This window comes from Catharus ustulatus, chromosome 12 (assembly GCF_009819885.2).
Source record: "Catharus ustulatus isolate bCatUst1 chromosome 12, bCatUst1.pri.v2, whole genome shotgun sequence".
NCBI lineage: Eukaryota > Metazoa > Chordata > Aves > Passeriformes > Turdidae > Catharus > Catharus ustulatus.
The window spans coordinates 3308810-3326584 of NC_046232.1; the positions used below are offsets into that span (position 1 = coordinate 3308810).

Below are 17775 nucleotides of genomic sequence, written 5' to 3' on the forward strand. Positions count from 1 at the left end.
GTTTTTTTACAGCAGCAACTCTCTTCATTGTTTTGTTCTTCTTTGGATCATTCCTTCTTCCTCAGGGTGCCTCTACCTCCTCAAGGTCTCCTTTCTCCAGGCCCTCTGCCTCTAAGATCCCTCCTGCCTAGCCAACCCACCCCTTTTGTCACACTTACCTTTATCAGTCACAGCTGCCACCCATTAAGGGCAAGTTTATTCCTCTTATTTGGTAATTAGTACAACTGTGACTTATCAGGGGCAAGGTTGCCTGTAGTCTCTTCTGTACCTGCTTGTCTGATGTGGAAAAGTCTCCCTAGGCACAGGACACACTCTTCTTGCACCACCTGCCCCAGAGAAGCAGTTGGGTAGGTAAATTTTCCACACAGGTGTACTGAGCCCATTTGAATGCTGGAGCTCAGAGTTCCACTTCCTTTCTACATCTCCTGTGTCTGGCAGAGAGGGAGAAGCACTGGGGGAGGAATATCCCAAGCCTGCCCTGAAAGCAGGGACTAAATCAGAGTGCACTAAAAAGCTACTTCAATTTTTCTGTAATATTTTTTATATTTGATAATAGCAGGAGTGACCTCCTGGTCAGATGTTTCAGGAAATGTAATGACCAACTGTGAGAGGGGACCTTGGTGTCACCTTCTATCTTCTAGGTTTGCAGAAGCTCCCAGCTCATCACTGGTACATGCAGCAGCACTGATGTTACCTGGGGGTTAGCCATGGAAAGTTTCCCATGGTCCTTTTTCTCCTGCCTGAATTCTGGGCAAACAGGGTTCATGAATTCCTGTTTGTACAGTCAGAAAATGCCTGTATTCCCATCAATTATAATCCCAAACTGAAAAATAAATTGAAGCAGGTATTAAATTAGGCAGGTTTTGCTTGAGTAAATATTTACCATTTGGGAGCCTAATCTACTCACTTAATAATGTAACCCTTTTTTATTTTTTATTATTGGTTTGCAAAAAAATTAATAATGTCTGTTCCATTAGGAACTGCTGCTGGCTTAAGAGGATTTCACTTCCATTTTATGGTTTGGATCAAAGAAAATTTATTCTTGCAACAGATTTAATGATTCTTAGCTAGCATTGTCTTCCCAGCTGCAGTTGGACTGTAATGAAAACACCTTTAGCTTTGCTGCCAATAATGATTAATCTTTCCCCCTACAAGACCATCTTATTACTTAAATTTGGCTTAGGAGCTGCTGTTCCCTCTGGAGCTTGGTAAGGGCTTTCTCCCAGGACAGCTCTGGAGCAGTACAGGTGTGACCCCAGTGCCTCCCTTGGCAGTCTGTCTTTGCCCCTAATTGCTGGTTTGTGGCACTCCTTCACACAGCAGAGCTATCCTGGGGATGACAGGGAATTAATTGCAAGAATTCCTGAATACTTCCATGCATGGAAGAGCCTTTGGCATGCCAGTGGGGAGGAATTGTCTAGAAATAGGGGTGAGGAGATGCAGGGGTGGAGGGCAGCTCCCACTGCTCCTGACCTTGGACAAGCATGGGGAACATGGATCTTCACCCCAAACCAGGCCACTGCTACCCCCCAGCTCTGTTTTTCCCTTTCCCACAGCTCCCAGAGGCACAGACCATATCCCAGCCATCCTGTAAATCAACAGGGAGGGATGAGGATGCTCCTGGAAGGCACAGGAGGAGGCTGAGAGTGTAGGGCTGCTCTAGGTACATGTCTGGGACAGCATTCCAGCAGATGATTTTGGGACATTGGCTGACATGTGAGTCTGGAGCTTCTTGCTGAGAAAATGTGTGAGTTAATTCCTGGCCATTTTGTCTGTGTTTTAAAGGTTTGTAGTAATAAAACCCCTGGGAAGGAGAAGGGATGATCCATTTGCCATTAGCAGGACGCAGGTGCTGACCAGCCCATCACACCAAGCATGAGGGAATTCATGATAGATGAATTTGCTATGCCTTTGTTTCCCTCTGCCTTTGCCTGTGAGATTTTTGGGCAAGGTGCTCACACTGGAGATGTTGTATGAAGGAATCTCTTTGCCCTGGCTGTTCTGGTTGTAATGAAGAGAAGTGACCCTCAGAACCAACAATTAAAATAGAAGTGGGAAGGGCTGCTCACTCACCAAAAAGCCCTCACACCTATTCCAAACTGTGCCCAACTACCTTCACAGGGGATTTCTCAAGGCTTAGGGAGCACTGGGGTATTCCTGCAGGTCACTGCTCCCCTGCAAGGCCTGGAATATGAAAGTGCTCTGTCACTGTGCCTGAGCCATGTGGGGTCAAGCAAAAATATATGCAAAATTCAGGCCAAACTCAGCAAGTCATATTGAGCGAAGGAAACACACCCAACACTCCCATGGGATTCCAGCTCCAGTACTTTCTGACTTAGTTTAAAACAAAATTGCTCAATTTTTCATTTTGAGGAGCCATTTCATTCAGAAATGTAGCTGGCTGATGTTTGTAGAGCTGCTTAAAAACTTGTGAAACCAAAACCAAACACGTTTTCTTTGGGGTTGGCTGTGAAAAATGTTTTTTCGGATTTGAGTTTTTTTACTTCAACAAAGGAATTTGATGGTCTTTTGTAATGGCTTGGCCTGACAAAGTTTTTTATTTTTGACAAATACAAAAAGGGTATTTTTTCTGCTGTTGTTTTTCTTTCAGCTCAGTCCTTGAAAGGTCCTGCAGATGCCGCTGACATTCCAGCTGGCTGAGATGTTTGGCTGTGCTGGGAGACTCCTCCATCCTCTTCCTGGTCAGGAAGGAGACACAGCTGGGCCCCAGGAGACTGGCTGGGGGGGAGGGTGAAGATCCTGAGAAGTGGAGTTGTTCTGTGTTTGAGAGTAAATGTGGATGAACATCTCTTGCCCCTTGCTGATGGAGCACTGTGGTGTCCCTGCCTGCCCTTCACACCAAACGGGTGAGTTTGACCACTTCCTTTATTTTAAAAATCATTGTGCCTGTATTCATAGAATCACACACTGGTTTTGGTAGGAAGGTACCTTCAAAGCCATCTCATTCCACCCCCTGCCATGGGCAGGGACACCTTCCACTATCCCAGGTTTCTCCAAGCTGTGTCCAACCCAGCCTTGGACACTTCTGTGATAGGTCAGCCACAGCTGCTCTGGGCAGCCCGAGTTTCCCCACTTTCTTTTTTGTTTTTTTAGTCATTGTACCTGTATTCCTTTCCAACCAGCAGGTCAGGGTTTGCCATATCATGTGTAGGGAGGATGTTTTCCCTGTCCTTGCTGCTCCAGCTGGCTGCCCATTCCTGTACCACTCTGGGACTGCTTCTGGGCTCACAGCACTTAACACCATCCTTGAGTGGAGACTGTGTTTTCTCACGTCCTGCTCAAGTAACAAAACCAACCTTTGAGTGTGAAGGGGACTGATCCAGGCTGTTTGAGATTTAACTCTTCCATGTCTTCCCTCAGAGCCTTTCCTGCCCTCTGGCAGCCCCCAGGGCTTGGGCAGTCACGCTGTGTCACTGCCCTGTGTTGTGCTGGTCAGCTGGGTCACGGGTGTTCCAGCACTGCCCTGAGCACAGGCACTTCAAAGAGCTTTCCATGGACAGGAAACAGGGAGATTAGAGGCACACTCTTTTATTGTATGCCAATGTTCTTTCTGGTATTCCTGAGGCCTCATATTTAACCATGAGCAGGAGGCACCACACACCACATTTCTGAGGGATGAGAGTCACAAGGCTCTTCACACAGCCCAAGAGCCAAATAGCTCCAAGAGAGCTTTGGGGCTGGCTCCTTCAGGATGCTTCCTCTGGCAGCAGGGAACAGCTCAGCATCACCACCACAGGCACTGCTCAGAGCCTGAGGTTGGCTGTCACCTTGCACCCCAGGGATCGACCACCTTCCTCACACTGTGCTCTGGGAGGCAGTGCTGAGGGAGCCAGAGCTCCTGACAGGCTGGGAGAGTGGGTAGTGCTGGAGTTTTGCTGTGGCTTCTTTTCTCTCATGCCTTTGCACCATTTCCAAATGTACATCGGCTCCACTCCCTTCCACAGCAGTGGAGCAAACAGGAGTGGAGCTCTTCCCACTGGGAAAGCACTCTCCAGCTGCTGCTCCTCCATGCTTTCCCCCAGCTATGTAAACAGTTTACAGGGGACTTTGTAAACAGCAGATTTGTTTAGGATATTGTCTGCATTCCCCTCGCCCATGTTCCCTTATTCAGCAGCACAGGGAGGGCTGATCTGCCATCTGCAGGGCTGGGGCTTGCCTGGTTAGAGGGGATGCTGGTGACAACCAGGAGGAAGGAGCTGTGTGCACTCCTGCATTCCCTGTGAGCCTGGTGGATTGAGGGGACCATATACAAACACTGTGGCTGCAGGGAAATGTTTCTGCATCCAGCAGAGAGAGAAGCTGGTATGGGATGCCTTTGCAGGATATGGTTGCATGGGAGAACAGAGTAAGCAGAAGAGAGATCAGCCACCTTCAAAGGCAGGAGCTTCATCCTAGAAAAGCACTGCCTGTTAGAAAAGCCTCAGAAAGTCATTGACTCCCTTGGAAACCTGATTGTTCACCTAGGGAAGGGAGACTGTTAAATCATCTCAGTAGGAGTGGCATCTGAGGATGTCTGTGCTCCCTTCAGAGCTCTTCATGCAGGAATCCACCCTGTGCTCACCTTCTCTCTTAACCCTTGGAAAGGAGCAGAGGAGGGAGGGGGCAATTTCCACCTGAGCTTCTGGCACCTGACACAGCAGCTCTATCAAAACTTCCCTCCCAGTAAACTTCCCTAACAGAAAACCATTAAACCTCAGGTGCACACCCAGCAGACAGGAGCAGTCTCAGGAGGGGGTGAGGGGAAGTAGAGGTTGACATGTCAAAAATAGGGTCAGGGGTTGGGGGAGTAGCAACCAAAGGTTCAGAAGAGTCAGGGAATGCTCCTCAAGCCCCAGATGTTTAATGCAGCTGTGGGTGAGTTCAGTCTTCCCTCTGCTCATGAAACAACAGACCCTGTAGAGGAGGGAGCAAAGTCTAAATGTTTCAGTACACTTATTGTCTGTTGGGTCTTTTAAATCCTGTCTTGTAAGTCTGAGCAGCTTAAATCTGTGACAGCCCCTTGAACCACTGCCTCTTTACTCCAACATTCCCTGTGGACAGGAGGGATAACTGTTGCAGTTTGGGCAGTCAGGAGCTGACAGCAGATTGTTTGGCTCTTTGTTTGCACCTATTCACTGCCAACCACAAGTTTGAGGCTTGAATTTAAACGTCCTGGATAGAAAGGACAAGATCTCCAAATGGCAGCTCAGTTTTGTTGCCAGGGAAGTCTTGCATCCAGGAGACACAGACAGCTCCACAAAGCCAAACACGAGGAGAAGCAATCTGACCTCATTTTCCTCAGTGTGGGCTTCCCAAGTATGTGACTGCTGGATGCAGTTCTGAATGGTCTCCACCTCCTCTGTTTGTGTCACCATGTCAGGGGCTGGTGACCTGCTCTGGCTGTGTCCATGTGAGCACATTATTAGGAAGAAAAAGCCAGCAAGGTTTTCCTGCTTCCCTCAGAGGCATGGATGTATGGCACAGACCCAGCCTGGCCTAGGAGCAGTTGTGAGGGCTTCATTCTGGATGGCTTCTCAGGATGCTTTAAATACTACATAAAAATCCCCTTTGCCTTTGGGGGATGTGGATAGTTGAGTGTTGTCCAGCAGAATCCTGTTGATCTTCTGGTGAGCTCTAACTGTAAATATTTGAACAAAAAATTATCTTGTATTAACCTTAGAGAAATTCAATCTCTCTATACATAGTGAAATCTGGCTTGAGTCACAACTGGAAGTGGGACTGGTAGTTTCATCCCCAGTTCCTCTACATTGGCACAGTGTGTTGCCCATCGTGGGTGGCACCTTGTTCATCAGGAAGGGCTGAAAGGAGAGCTGGAATTGCTGGGCAGGATGAAGATGCATTGGTAAAGGTTGATATAGTCCTGAACAGGAAAGCAGGAGGGCTCCACGTTGTGTGGGATGACTGAGGCAGGTGGTGGAAGGCTCAGGGCTGTCAGGATTGCTGATAGCTCCCAAATCTGTTTCCTTGCAGGCTCTGGATTTAGCCTGTAGCATGGGACCAGTTTTGCTATCAATCTCAAAGCTCAAGCATATTTTCACCTCTGCTTTAGGTAAAACTCCCCTCTGCTCAGCTCACTGATGAGCATTGTGCCCTCTTGGGGGGACTGTGGATGTTACAGGAAGGGTTCAGTTCCCTCCTTTCTTTTCTTGGACACTCACCTTTGTCACAGTGTAGAGGAGACAGGAAGCTCCCTGGAAACCTCTGCCTTCACCTCCTGTCTGCCTGATTTATCCCTGGAACTCTGCTACAGCCTGGGATAGTGATAGCAGACTCGCAGAGGGCAGAGCTGAGTCCGAGGGAAGGAAGAAGAGCACAAGTTACCAAGGAGAGGTTAAGCAGATGTGTGGGTGCAGGGAGACAACAGCAGTACCAAAGCAGAAGTGGGAAAAGAGGGAAGAATTGTCTATCCACGGGGAGCTGATGGGCATGAGGAGAGAGCCCTCACAGCCCTGCAGACTGTGCTGGACTCAGAGGGCACTGGCAGTGTCTCAAACACTGATGTTCCTGCTGAGGAGCAGCTGACAGCTGTCCCTGCAGCCCTCAGGTGCCTTGAAATCCCACCTTCCTTGGCAATCAGATCCCTTGGGTGGAAACATCTGGAAGCTACCAGCATTCTCTCCAAACTTCCCCTGCTCAAGACACCCAGGCAGGAAGGTCTGTCTGTTCCTTTTGTACCTATGCAAAGGGAGTGAGCTGTGTCCCATTGAGACACATTGGGACACAGCAGGGCTGATCCCATTGGGAAGGGAGCTCCTCACATGGTCCAGCTCAGCTTCATTCCCTGTTTCAGGCCTCAGCTTGGGTGTAGCCACTCCATGTGAGGGTTGGGAGCTCATGTGCAGGCAGGAGCTCCAGCAGGCTCTGGCAATTCCCATTTAGGTTTGACCTTTTGCTGGATATTAAAGCCTTGCTGTGGCTCAGTAAGATGAACACTGCAGCAAACACAATTCCTCAAGATGAAATATCTCTCCAGAGGATAATTCCAGCCTCTTTGAGGGTTGTTGAATTTTTTTTTTCCCCTTTCCCGCTGAATCATTTATTCCTGGTGTCAGGAAGGTGCAGAATGACTTTCCCCACTGGCTTTCAGAGCTTCATTGATTCTTCAACTCCCACTCCTGCAAATCTGCTGGAACAGCAGCCCTTTGCCTCTCCAATTCTCCCAGGAGGAATGGGGAAGGTAGGGTCTCAGAACTGAAGGAGCTCTTCAGGGAGCCCACTCACAATCTGGGGGAGATGCCATCATATTTCAAGGCTCTGTAATCCAGAGACAGTGTATTTATCTGTAGGGTTTTTTTTTGCCTTAAAAGCCTTTTCAGCACTTTGCTGTCTGCGTGGGGAAGGGAGCAGGACACATTTCACTGAGGCTGTACAGGGCACTGTGGACCTTTGGCCCTTCCTGCTTTATGGTTCACTGTTCCAGCTGAACTCTGCTCATGATGGGTTTGAATCCCTTCAGAAAAGGAAGGCAGTGTGCTCCCAAAATATGTGTAGTGCACAAATCCAATCAGTGCCTGGCTGCCAGGCAGCAGTGACTGAAGCCAGACCTCTGCCTGTCATCATCAATCCATTTGCAGCCCTGGCTCTGAGTTCACACCTTGTGCTCTCTGGTGCAGCTCCCTTCTCTGCACTCCTGGGAGACTGGGAAAGGCTCCTCTTCCAGTTGGGGGTGGGGAGATGGGAGAACGAGAGGCAATGGAGTAAGAGCTGGAGGAAAGAGGGTCCCAGAAGCCAACCCGAGGGTGCCATCACATCACTCTGGGATCGTGTGTTCGTACAGAGCAGCTGCAGCCGTGGCTGCTGGGCACTGCGGTGTGGAGTGCAGGGAGCCAAGTGGGTGTGAAGGGCAGGGTCCTGATTGACCCCTCTCCAGAAGAGGAGCAAATAGAGCAGGACTTGCTGTCACGTGGAGACCAGCCTTTCCTCAGGGCTGAATGAATCCCTGTGTCCAGCAAAGTTTGTCAGCAGATGCTGGCTGCCAAAGCCAGAGCTTTGATTTAAGGAGTCTGAACCATGCCCATTAGCACTTACACGATTCCCCTGCCAAGCAGTTGTAAATGTTTCTGTTTGTTCTGCACTTGGTCTGGTTCCTCCTGTTTATTATCCTAAATGTACCCAGGACATGACCCTGCTCCCCTTCTCCAGCACTCCCTCAAATTCCATTTATTTTCCACTGCTTCCCATGAATCCCTGTAACATAAGTACCATTCAAAGGTCAGAAGAACAGAGGGAGGTGGATGTTCAGGAGGGTTCTATGCCCTCCTTGGGATCAGGCACTGGCACCAGTGTAGGAAGTGCAGAGAGATGCTGCCAGGGAACTGGGGGCTGGAAAACGATGGCAGAAGCTCAGAGCTGGCAGACAGTTAAGTCACTCTTTATTGCAGTGCTGCACAGGAACAAAAAGGATCAATATTTATTAGTTGCAGAAAGCATAATTTTGCAGGAAAGCATCGATCAGTGTGTTAGCCCAGAGAATGTCATTATATCTTTATGATTTGGTCAACATCCCTCTGGGAATTAGGACATTGTTCCCCATGACAGAGCTGAGGGTGAAGGAAGGGTTCAGCATGGTGCTGTGATCAGAGTGGGGCACAGCAGGAGTGTTTGGTGTCACAGCATGGGCTCAGGGACACTGGTCCTCTACCTCCTTGTTCTGTGTGGTCAGTTTGTCACTGAGGTCTAAGGACCACCAAGAGAAATTCCCTGTTTCAGAATCAGGGCCTAGTATTTTAGTCCTCTTTCCCAGTGAATTAAGCTGCATGTGTGAAAGCTCCCCCCTAAGTAACAGTGCACAATGATTGTGGCTTGGAGGAGGCAGAGGAGCTCTGTGGCAGCCTTCAGTAAGGTGGAGATGTGTTGGGAGAGGATCAGGTGGAAGTAGGAAGATAAAGAAGTTGTTGCAGTTTCACAGCTGGACACAAAGCCAAAGGGAAAAGACTTCTGAAGCTGCACTGTGGGAGATGACTGCTGCTCACATCTCTCCTTGCTTTGGTCCAGCAGTTCAAATCCTGCTTTTTCTATCACTGTGCTGGCAGAGACACAGGAGCACGAATATGGACCTGGAAGCAGCAGGCCCTGTGGTTTTGCAGAATGCCTGAGTCAGGACTCTGGGGTCACAATTCCCAGCAGTGCCATGGATTCCCTCAGGACAAGCCACAAGCCCTCCACACACATGGCAATTGCAGAGCTCGGCTTCCACTTGGATACCAAAATAATCACCTCCACAAAACCAGCCTGCTCCAGTCACTAAGAGCACAGTGTCTGCTCAGAAAAACCCTGAAAAAGTCCTCATGGGAGCAAGGAATTCTTCCAGCCTCTGTGCTGGATGTGAGCCAGGAAAACATGCCCCTAGCATGGTAAAAAGATCCTGATGGGTTCACAGGCTGCTTGTGAGTCAGTCTAGGTGTTTGTAGATAAAAGGTGTCATCGAGTGAAGATGAGTGGCTCTGTCTGGATCTCTGAATGATGAATGAGGTGTTGTTCCACACAATCAGAAGGAACCTCTATGTGAATCCTGGAAGACAGTTTTTGAGACAGCTGCTCCTGCTAACCTGACAGGAAGCCCTTCAGTCAGCAGGACAGGCTCCTGCAGAGGTGGCACAGTCAGGTTTAAAGTGCCTGCAACCCACCTGCATTGCAGCTGGTGCTGCAGGGATTTGTGGATCTGGTATCCCTGGCAGAGGAAGCAGGAGGTTGAGGGACCCCTCAAGCATGAGAGCTCTGAACTGCAGCCCATCAGGGTCCAGTATCACCATGTTGCTCCAGAGAGTTTGGGGGGACTGTACTGATGTAGGTGAGTCAGTGAGCCTGAGTGGGGGCTGAGGGATGTGTTCCATTCAGGAGCATTAGGAAGGAATGAGTTTTCAGCCCCACGTTTGCTTTGTCAGTTGGATGGAATGCTCAGAGCAGGCAGCTTTGCCTCATGGAGTCTCAGTGAGAGATCCATTAATTTTGTATTAGGACATAAAAACTGCTTGAGCTGAACAGACCCACAGAACTTCCAGCCCTGTATACTGTCTCCACCAGAAGCCAAGCCGGATGCCTTAAAGCAAGGCATAAAAATCCCATAATGCTCATAATGTGCAATACTACCCTGTGAGGGGAGATTGCCCCCTGACCCCAGCTGGCAGCAGCTTCTACCCCAGAGCAGGAGAGGCAGGAGCTGCTCTGATTGTCACTGGAGCTGGAGTCCCTGCAGATGCTGTTATTGTGCACATAAATGTCCAATCCTGTGGTGAAACTCTCTAATTCTGATTCTTACAGTGCTTTTTTGATATCCTGGTGAGGAGCTGATAGTCTTGGATGACCTGCTTCAGGCTGCTCTTTGGAGAGCAGAAGAGGAGCTTTGCACCTTTCCCCATGGCAGTGCTTGCCCCTTCTTGAACTCTGGAATTAATTTACAAGTGTCCAAGGCCAAGTTGGATAGGGCTTGGAGCAAACTGGTCCAGTGAAAGGTATCCTCCCTCTGGCAGGGGTGGAACTGGATGAGCTCTAAGATCCCTTCCAACCCAACCACTGTGGGATGGTGTGATTAACTCTCCCTGTGGCCTGACCCTGCTGCTGGGCAGGAGCAGCACTGCCCTTTGCCATGGCTCTATGAGCTTTTGGCTCAGGTGTTGCTCTACAAGCACCCATGTGCCCAAGGCAGGTTTCTTTACCTATGGGGTATTTAGTGGATATTCCTTAGAGAGGGATTGTGGGGCTAATTGGAGACTGGTTGATCTATGGCTGGGTGTAACCTCAATCTTTTTGTGATAGAAGCACTTTGTAGTCTGGCAGGATCCTCTTCCTTGGACATCACAGCCAAGCCTCTTGCTGAGTGCCAGGTGGAGCTGCTGGGATGCTGAGCAGGTGCTGTGTGACAGAGGCTGGAGCTGCTGGAGACCAGGTTGGTGGCTCACTGTGACGTTTGGGAGAGGAGCTTGACAGGACTGTAATGGGATTTTTTTTTTCATCAGATTTTTGCTAATTAAGTAAAAACTTAGATTTTCACCCATGGAAGAAGACCATCTTTAGGATGAGATACCCATCCTAGAGAGCACCTCTTTCACTGGTGTGGCATCCCCAGCCCCCCATCCCGTGGCACGGGAGAAGTTAAGTCGAGGACTACCATGAATGAGCAGCAAAGTTTGTGTCTGCCTGCTGGCAGAAGAGGAGAGGGGAATGGAGGCAGGAGAGCAGGTCTGGGCATGCACAACGGGGAGGAGGTGACACTGCCTAGGATAATTGGACCATTAAATCTCACAAAGGCGCCGACACTTACACAATGTGGCTCAGGGAAACAATCACTCTCCAATAGCAATCGTAGCTATCTGCAACCATTTTTCTGCTGATCCAGTGCTTAATCCCATTGTTCAGACTCCAGGTTAAATTGTCCTCAACCCACAGTGCAGAGGCCAGGTATGTTTGCAGAGATATGCTCGAGCAACTGAGGGGAAATTTTGGCTCAGAAATCCATTTGTAAATGTCTCTCAAATGTCTGCTCCTGTTCCCTCTGCCTCCTCTTTGCCAGCCCTCCCACCTCCAAAATCTCCACACTGAAGGGAGCCATCCCGGTTCTCTGGTCAATCCCCCTTTATTCTGCCCTGCTTCTCCGGAGAACAATGAATGCCAGAGCTGCCTGATACAGTCACAAAATTGGCTTCAAATCCTTCTAGTTTGCAGAACTGCTTTAACTCTCTTTATTTACTGTAGGTCTGGGGAGGAGGGGTTTAATCCTTTAGCCACATTCTCAGACTCTTCAACTGTGGGAGCCCAGAATGCCATTTTTGCAATAACAAAAGTGGAATTTTGCATGCAGACACAGGGCCCCAGGAGCTGGGGACTGAAGAACACCCTGTTTCTGAAGGCTTTGTAGTAAAGTTGTGGCTCTGGGTGTTTTGGGGCTCTCAAGTCTGATCCTGGATAATATCTTTATAGATTCTTAATTAACCTGCTCTAATCCATGGAGCACATCAGACCCCACCCCTCCATCCTCCCCCCTGGGTTGTTGTTTGGATGATAAAATGCAGGCAGGAGGTTTGACCAAGGCTGTTCAGATTCCTGAGTTTGTGTTGGGTTTTTGATGCTGGATGTCCCTGGTCAGGGACAAAGCCCTGCTCCCATTTGGTCACTGATCCTGTGCAGTTCTGGAGTGTTCAGGGGGTGACTGTGCTCATTGCTGGGGTGCTGGCACAAGTCCTGGGGCTAAGACACTCGAGGTCTGGGATTAAAACCAGAAGCAAAGGTAATTGTACCCACGTCTTGTGTTTTTCAGCAGAAAACCCTTTCCCATGTCTGACCAGGCAGGGGATTGCACAATGCTGCAGATGTTCCAGCTGTGCTGCTGAAGTGTTGGGTGTTGCTTCTGTTGTGGTTTAGTCTGGGTTTTGGTAGAAAGATGATTTACAGGTGTTACTGGCACAGTCACGTAGGTGATAGCAGGACAGGAGTGCGACCCTTTGCCTGGCAGGAAAGGGATGGATTGGGACAGAAAGAGACCCCAGATTGTGGGGCACAGTGCTGTGGGACATTGGGCTCAGGGCTGGCCATGAGGTGTGGCTGGAGCTCCTTGGGGAATGTGAGCTGGGAAGTTTGTGACTCCCAGTAATTCATTCCCTTCCTGGGGCTGTCTGAGCTCCATTAAGATTATTCAGAGATGCCTGGGGTGTATTTATTTTCCTCTTTTTTTCCCTTTGATGCCTCCTTCCTTACTTGGGGGACTCCTGCAGCTCAAGGTTGCCCTTCTCTGCCTGGGCTGGCCAGGGCTCCCTTGGTGAGCAGGTATTAATGGCAGGGGAGGGCAGGACCTGTGATAACTCAGCCTGGCAGCCCCAGCAGCACCGAGCTGATGGAATGGTCTTTGGAGACCCAGAGAGCTTCAGTCAGCACTTCTGCCTGAAAAGAGTCGTTGTGAAAGGATGAAAGAAAGTCACCCCAGATCCAGGATACAGGTTCTTCCTTTGGGAGGGTGTGACTGGATTGTTACCAGCAGTGTGGTTTCATTTTAAAAGTTGTTTGAACAGAGAGTTAAAGAAGAGAATGGACTTTCCCTCTGCTAAGGATGTATACACATCCATCTCACCCAGCTCCTCCCACCCCTTCACTGAGCCCCAGGCAGAGATTTGAGGGCTGGTTGTGGCTCAGTTCCCTGCAGCTGGAGCAGGGAGTTGGGCTCTGAGTTCCCCAAATTCAGATGTGGGACTCTGTGGCCAAAGCACAGTCTGGAGCATTTCAGTGTGACTGCAGAAACCTCCTCCTTTGTTCTTCCAGTGGTGCTGATGTCGTGGTGCCATCCTATTCCTTGAAGACGATTTTCATCAGCCTCCCATTAAGCCAAGCCAGCCTGTTAGCACAGTACATGTCCCAGGACCCAGATTTGTGAACCAGATCAGCTGTTCCTGCTGCAACACCCAGTGGGCTGTTGCAAAATGCTTATTTCCTCATGTCCTATCAGCCTGGAATCATTCCAGGAGACCTTAGGGGTGGGAAGCACTTTTAGTTTGTGAGCAGGGTTGTCACTTATCCCTGTTGCTCATATTTTCATATCCCCTCCACAGTGATGAGCCAACTCAGTGCCCAGGAAGGTCACCCCAGCACCTGTCCCCTATAAACTTGGGACACCTTGGCAGCACTGTGCACATGGAGGTGCCTCCTGATATCCACTGTCCCCTCTGGGGTGTTACAGGGATCCCAGCTCCCTGTGTCACTGCCTTGCATCACCTGCAGCCCAGCACTGGTTCCTAGCTGGAAGGGGCTGGTGTGGGGCTGGCAGGATGGAAGCCAGGACTGGCAGCTGGCTGGGCAAGGGAACCACTTCAGGCATCACACTGGCCTTGGCCCCAGTCAAATATTTTCTGTCACTGATCCTTACGAGTTTTGTGGCATCCCCAAATGAGGCACAGGGAATTACAGAGCAGCCAGCTTTCCTTTAAAGCTTGACCTTGGCATCAGGCTGGTAGCATGGCAAGGAAGAGAGATGAGTTAGCTGGCAGCCTGCCTGTGTGTGCTAAGGGGTCTTTAAAGCCTCAAAGGATGCATTAGTTTGATGTCAGAGGCTTTTGTTTGCGGCATTCCATGGCATAATCCTCTTCCCTGTGCATGTGTGTGTACGTGTATTTCCTGCCTGCATCCCTGATACTCCCCCATCCTGTGTCCAAAGAGCTCAGCTAGGCAGCATGGACAGCTCCAGTGAGACAGATGGAGATGGATCAGGCCTCTGTGGGAACAGCTGCATCCCTGACAGTCCCCTTTGGTCATGCACCTGCTAGGAGCTATACTTAGCATGGGAAAACTTTCCAGAAAAGAGAAAGCAGGGCAGAAGTGGGATGGCAGAAAGTCTGGGAATTTGGCCTCATTCTCCTCAGCAGGTCCCAAAGCTCCAAAACTGCCTCTCAGTAATAGCATCCAAAAATGCCAATCAGGTGAGAGCAGACAGTGCTCTGAGGTTTGCTGTCACTGTCTGGGGACAGCCTGAGTGAGTGATGGCTTCATAACTCCTGGGTAGGGTGCCACCGAGTACCATGTGGTCCTGAGCACTTGGGAGCTGCCATATGGGAGCTGTTGGGGATCCTGGAGCAGCCACACACTGGAGATCATGGTGCAGACTCTGTGTCCATCACAGCTCACCCAGGGCTGCTGCAGCTCCTCTCCCTTTTCCTGTTTTCCTGTGCTCCAGCCTGGCTGTCACACTCAGCCATCCATCCTCAGCCCTGGGCATTGCCAGCTGTCCATGGAGCTCAGGATGGATGGATGGATGAGGAAATCTCCTGTTGGTGCTGGGCAGGTCTCTCTGTGAGGGGATAGAAGGTTCTGCACTCTTCCTCTGATAAATGAAGAGCCCCAAGTTGGCTGCTTGCAGCCTCATGGCAAATTAATGGGCCTTGTCCCTCTTCATGCAACAAGGACTCCCTGGGAGCCTGGCACAGAGGCAATAGGGCCAGGTGGGTTTTAAGGCCATGTTTTCTTTGTGTTCTTTTCCTTTTGTAAGTGCTGAGCTGCATTTTCAGCACCCAAGTGTCCTGTTGGCACAGGAGGTCCCCAATGGCCATCACCGCTGTGTCACAACTGCAGCCTCTCTGTTCCCCACCCATCTTCATCTCTAGAGAGAGACTTCCCTTTCCTGGAGCTCCTGCTGGTGAGGAGTGAAACCCTATCCCTGCTTGGTGACTGCAGGAAGCTTTGGATGGATGAGAATCCAGTGCGGTTGGATGCCTTGGGAGCAGCAGGTGCTGCTGACAGGTGGAATCGCCTCCCTGGAAGGACAGTGTCCCTCTCCAGCTGCTCCCTGCTCTGCCTGATGCACTGCCTGTCCAATACCTGCTCCCCACTTAGCATTCCAGGAGTTATGGCCACTGGAGCTGGTGCTTAGTGAGGGGTTTTGCTGTACTTAGATGAAAGATGTAACAGGCACTTTAAACTGCCCTGTGGCTAAATTGAGCTGAGTTTTCCAATCCCTGCAGCTCTCAGCTCTGCTCCTCTGCCCTCTTAGCAAGAGGCAAGAAAACTGTTAGGTGGCTTATAGGAGCCACCTAAACATCTACTAAATGTCTTCCCTGAGTGATGCTCTTGGTCAGTGCTTCCCCAGCCTCAGGAGCAAGGTCTGGGTGTGAAACCAGGAAAGGAAGAGGGAATACAGCATACCATGTGGATACCAGCAATGTCTCCAGCTGATAGGATAAATCCATTCCTAACTGCCTCATCAAGAGCTTTGTGGCACTGGAACAATTTGCATTTGCACACCTGTGCAGAAATGGGAATAGGAATATCTTACAATTTCCAGGTGCTTGAGCCTTGCTGGTACCATGCCAGCTCTGGTGCTCCAAGACTGGTTTCTGTGCCATCAGAAGTGAGGAAATGCTCATCTCCTTCCAGTGGCCACTTACAGCTTTTTCCTTTTAAGACTGAGGAAATCCTTGTCACATTTCCTAATGTTTCTGTGTGGTGTGAGGAAGTGATCATAGAGAGAATCATACCTATTTCTGTTTGGGAGTGGGAGAAACAGGAGGTCATTCCTCATCTCAGCCTGGTCTTGGATTGAATGAACCTGGTAATCTGGGATAACTGGATAACCTGTGTAGTACTTGCCAGGTGCTTAACCCCTCTTCGTATGCCAGGAAGGCTTTCTTGGAACTGGAGGCACTGGCCAACATAAATTGCTTCTGTCAATGTGCTTTATTGGACTGCATCAAAGTAGAATCGATAGAGAGTTTAAAAAAACCCTAACAAAATGGGGTTTCTAAAGGCAGAGCAAGTCATAAACAGACAGGAGTGTTGTGCAGGTCAAGTTTCACCTGGCAGCCAGGGAAACAGAGGGTTCTGGCTCTGTCAGGGGTGATTCATTGCACTGGAATATTTCAGGGGAGGGGAAGCATCCAGGAGTTAACACACTGCTGCAAGGAGAGGGGCTCTGAGAGGGTCAGGTTTGTGCCTCCAACTTTGCTGTCACGGATTTGTACTGATATCATCTCTATCAGTGTAAGTTATCTGTTTCCATTTAACCTAGATGAAAGCTCAAGTGTGGTTATTTCATTCTAAGGTTGCTGGAACTTGTTAATAATTTAGAATAATCAAGTCAAATTAATTCACTCTTAAAATCGTGCTTATTTGCATTGGCTGGTCTGGTTTTTTGTGACAGATCTCTCTGCGGGCATATGTTTGCGTAAGCTTTTTGTGTGTGCTCATGAGTGTTTGTGTGCATACGTAATTTCCTTCTCCATCTCACAACCAACAGAGGCTGAGCTGGATTTAAATGTTGTGCAGGAAAAATGTGAAGAAGGTTCACCCCAAAGTGGAGCTGAATAGCTGAGGTATAAATCCACAGGGAAAAATGGGGTTTGTAATGGAAATGCTGCCTCGTTTTAAATTATAGCCAGGCATCTGTGAGGCTGAAATTCCTGCTGCAGCATCCAGACGGTGCCTCAAGCTGGCTGCATGTTCCCAGAAATGAAGAACCTCCCCCAGCCTACCTGCAGCCTGACCTTTGAGCTGACACTGTGCTGCAGCTTTTGTGCAGCACGGGGCGGGTGCAAACGCGCAGTGACAGATTGCTGCTGACAGGGAGAGGCTCCTCCAGCTGCATTTCTCTGCAGCCCCTGCCATATATCCAGGGGCTTGTTAGAGGAACAACAGCACCAGCCAATAACCAGTTGGTCTAAGCCCCTGGGACAGACCGTATGGCCCACACTGTGCTTCCTAAGCTGTGAGTGTGGAGTAAATTCAGCTGCCATCGTGCTTGCAGCCCTCATGTTACACAGTGAAGGAAAACACCCGGGCGTGCGTCTGTCTGTGGCAGAGCCTGTTCCTATAAATAACAGTGTTTGTGTGTGTGTGTGCATATTTATGTGTCTGTGTATTTATTGTGGGTGAGGCTGATTGTAGAGCAGCCCAGAAAATGGAAATCCTTTTGTGCAAATCTGCTTGCATGGAGGCAATGAGAGCCAGGAGACCAGGGGTGATGAATTAGCCCCGAACTGCGATGACAGTCCTTTTTTTTTAAAGTCAAAACAATTTCAGGGAAAGGGTCTCCAAAAAAAGGTCCAGTTTCAGGAGGTAGCACAATTGAATTTCTGGTTCCTGGCTGCCTGCCTGGAGGGCCTCTTGTCACTTCTACTTTCTTCCAACAAGGCAGAAGGTGGAATTGACAGCAGCCTTCCCGCCAGGCTGTTAGGGAAGGAGGGAAGCCAGATGCTTTGCCTCCCTGCTCCCTCCCCTTCTGCGGCCCAAGAGCCAGAGAGGTAAGTTGCTTAACTCTTCCACTCTCCCTCTCCAGTGTTCCTG

General features: G+C 49.6%; 1 long non-coding RNA gene across 1 annotated transcript in view; it reads left to right on the plus strand.

Annotated features, from left to right (window-relative positions):
• Positions 1 to 17775, plus strand: part of LOC117001739 — a 43129-nt gene that overhangs the window by 23155 nt on the left and 2199 nt on the right. The window contains exon 4 of the long non-coding RNA XR_004419116.1: positions 2612 to 2867. This is a non-coding gene — a long non-coding RNA (uncharacterized LOC117001739). The remainder of the gene's footprint in view (positions 1 to 2611; positions 2868 to 17775) is intronic.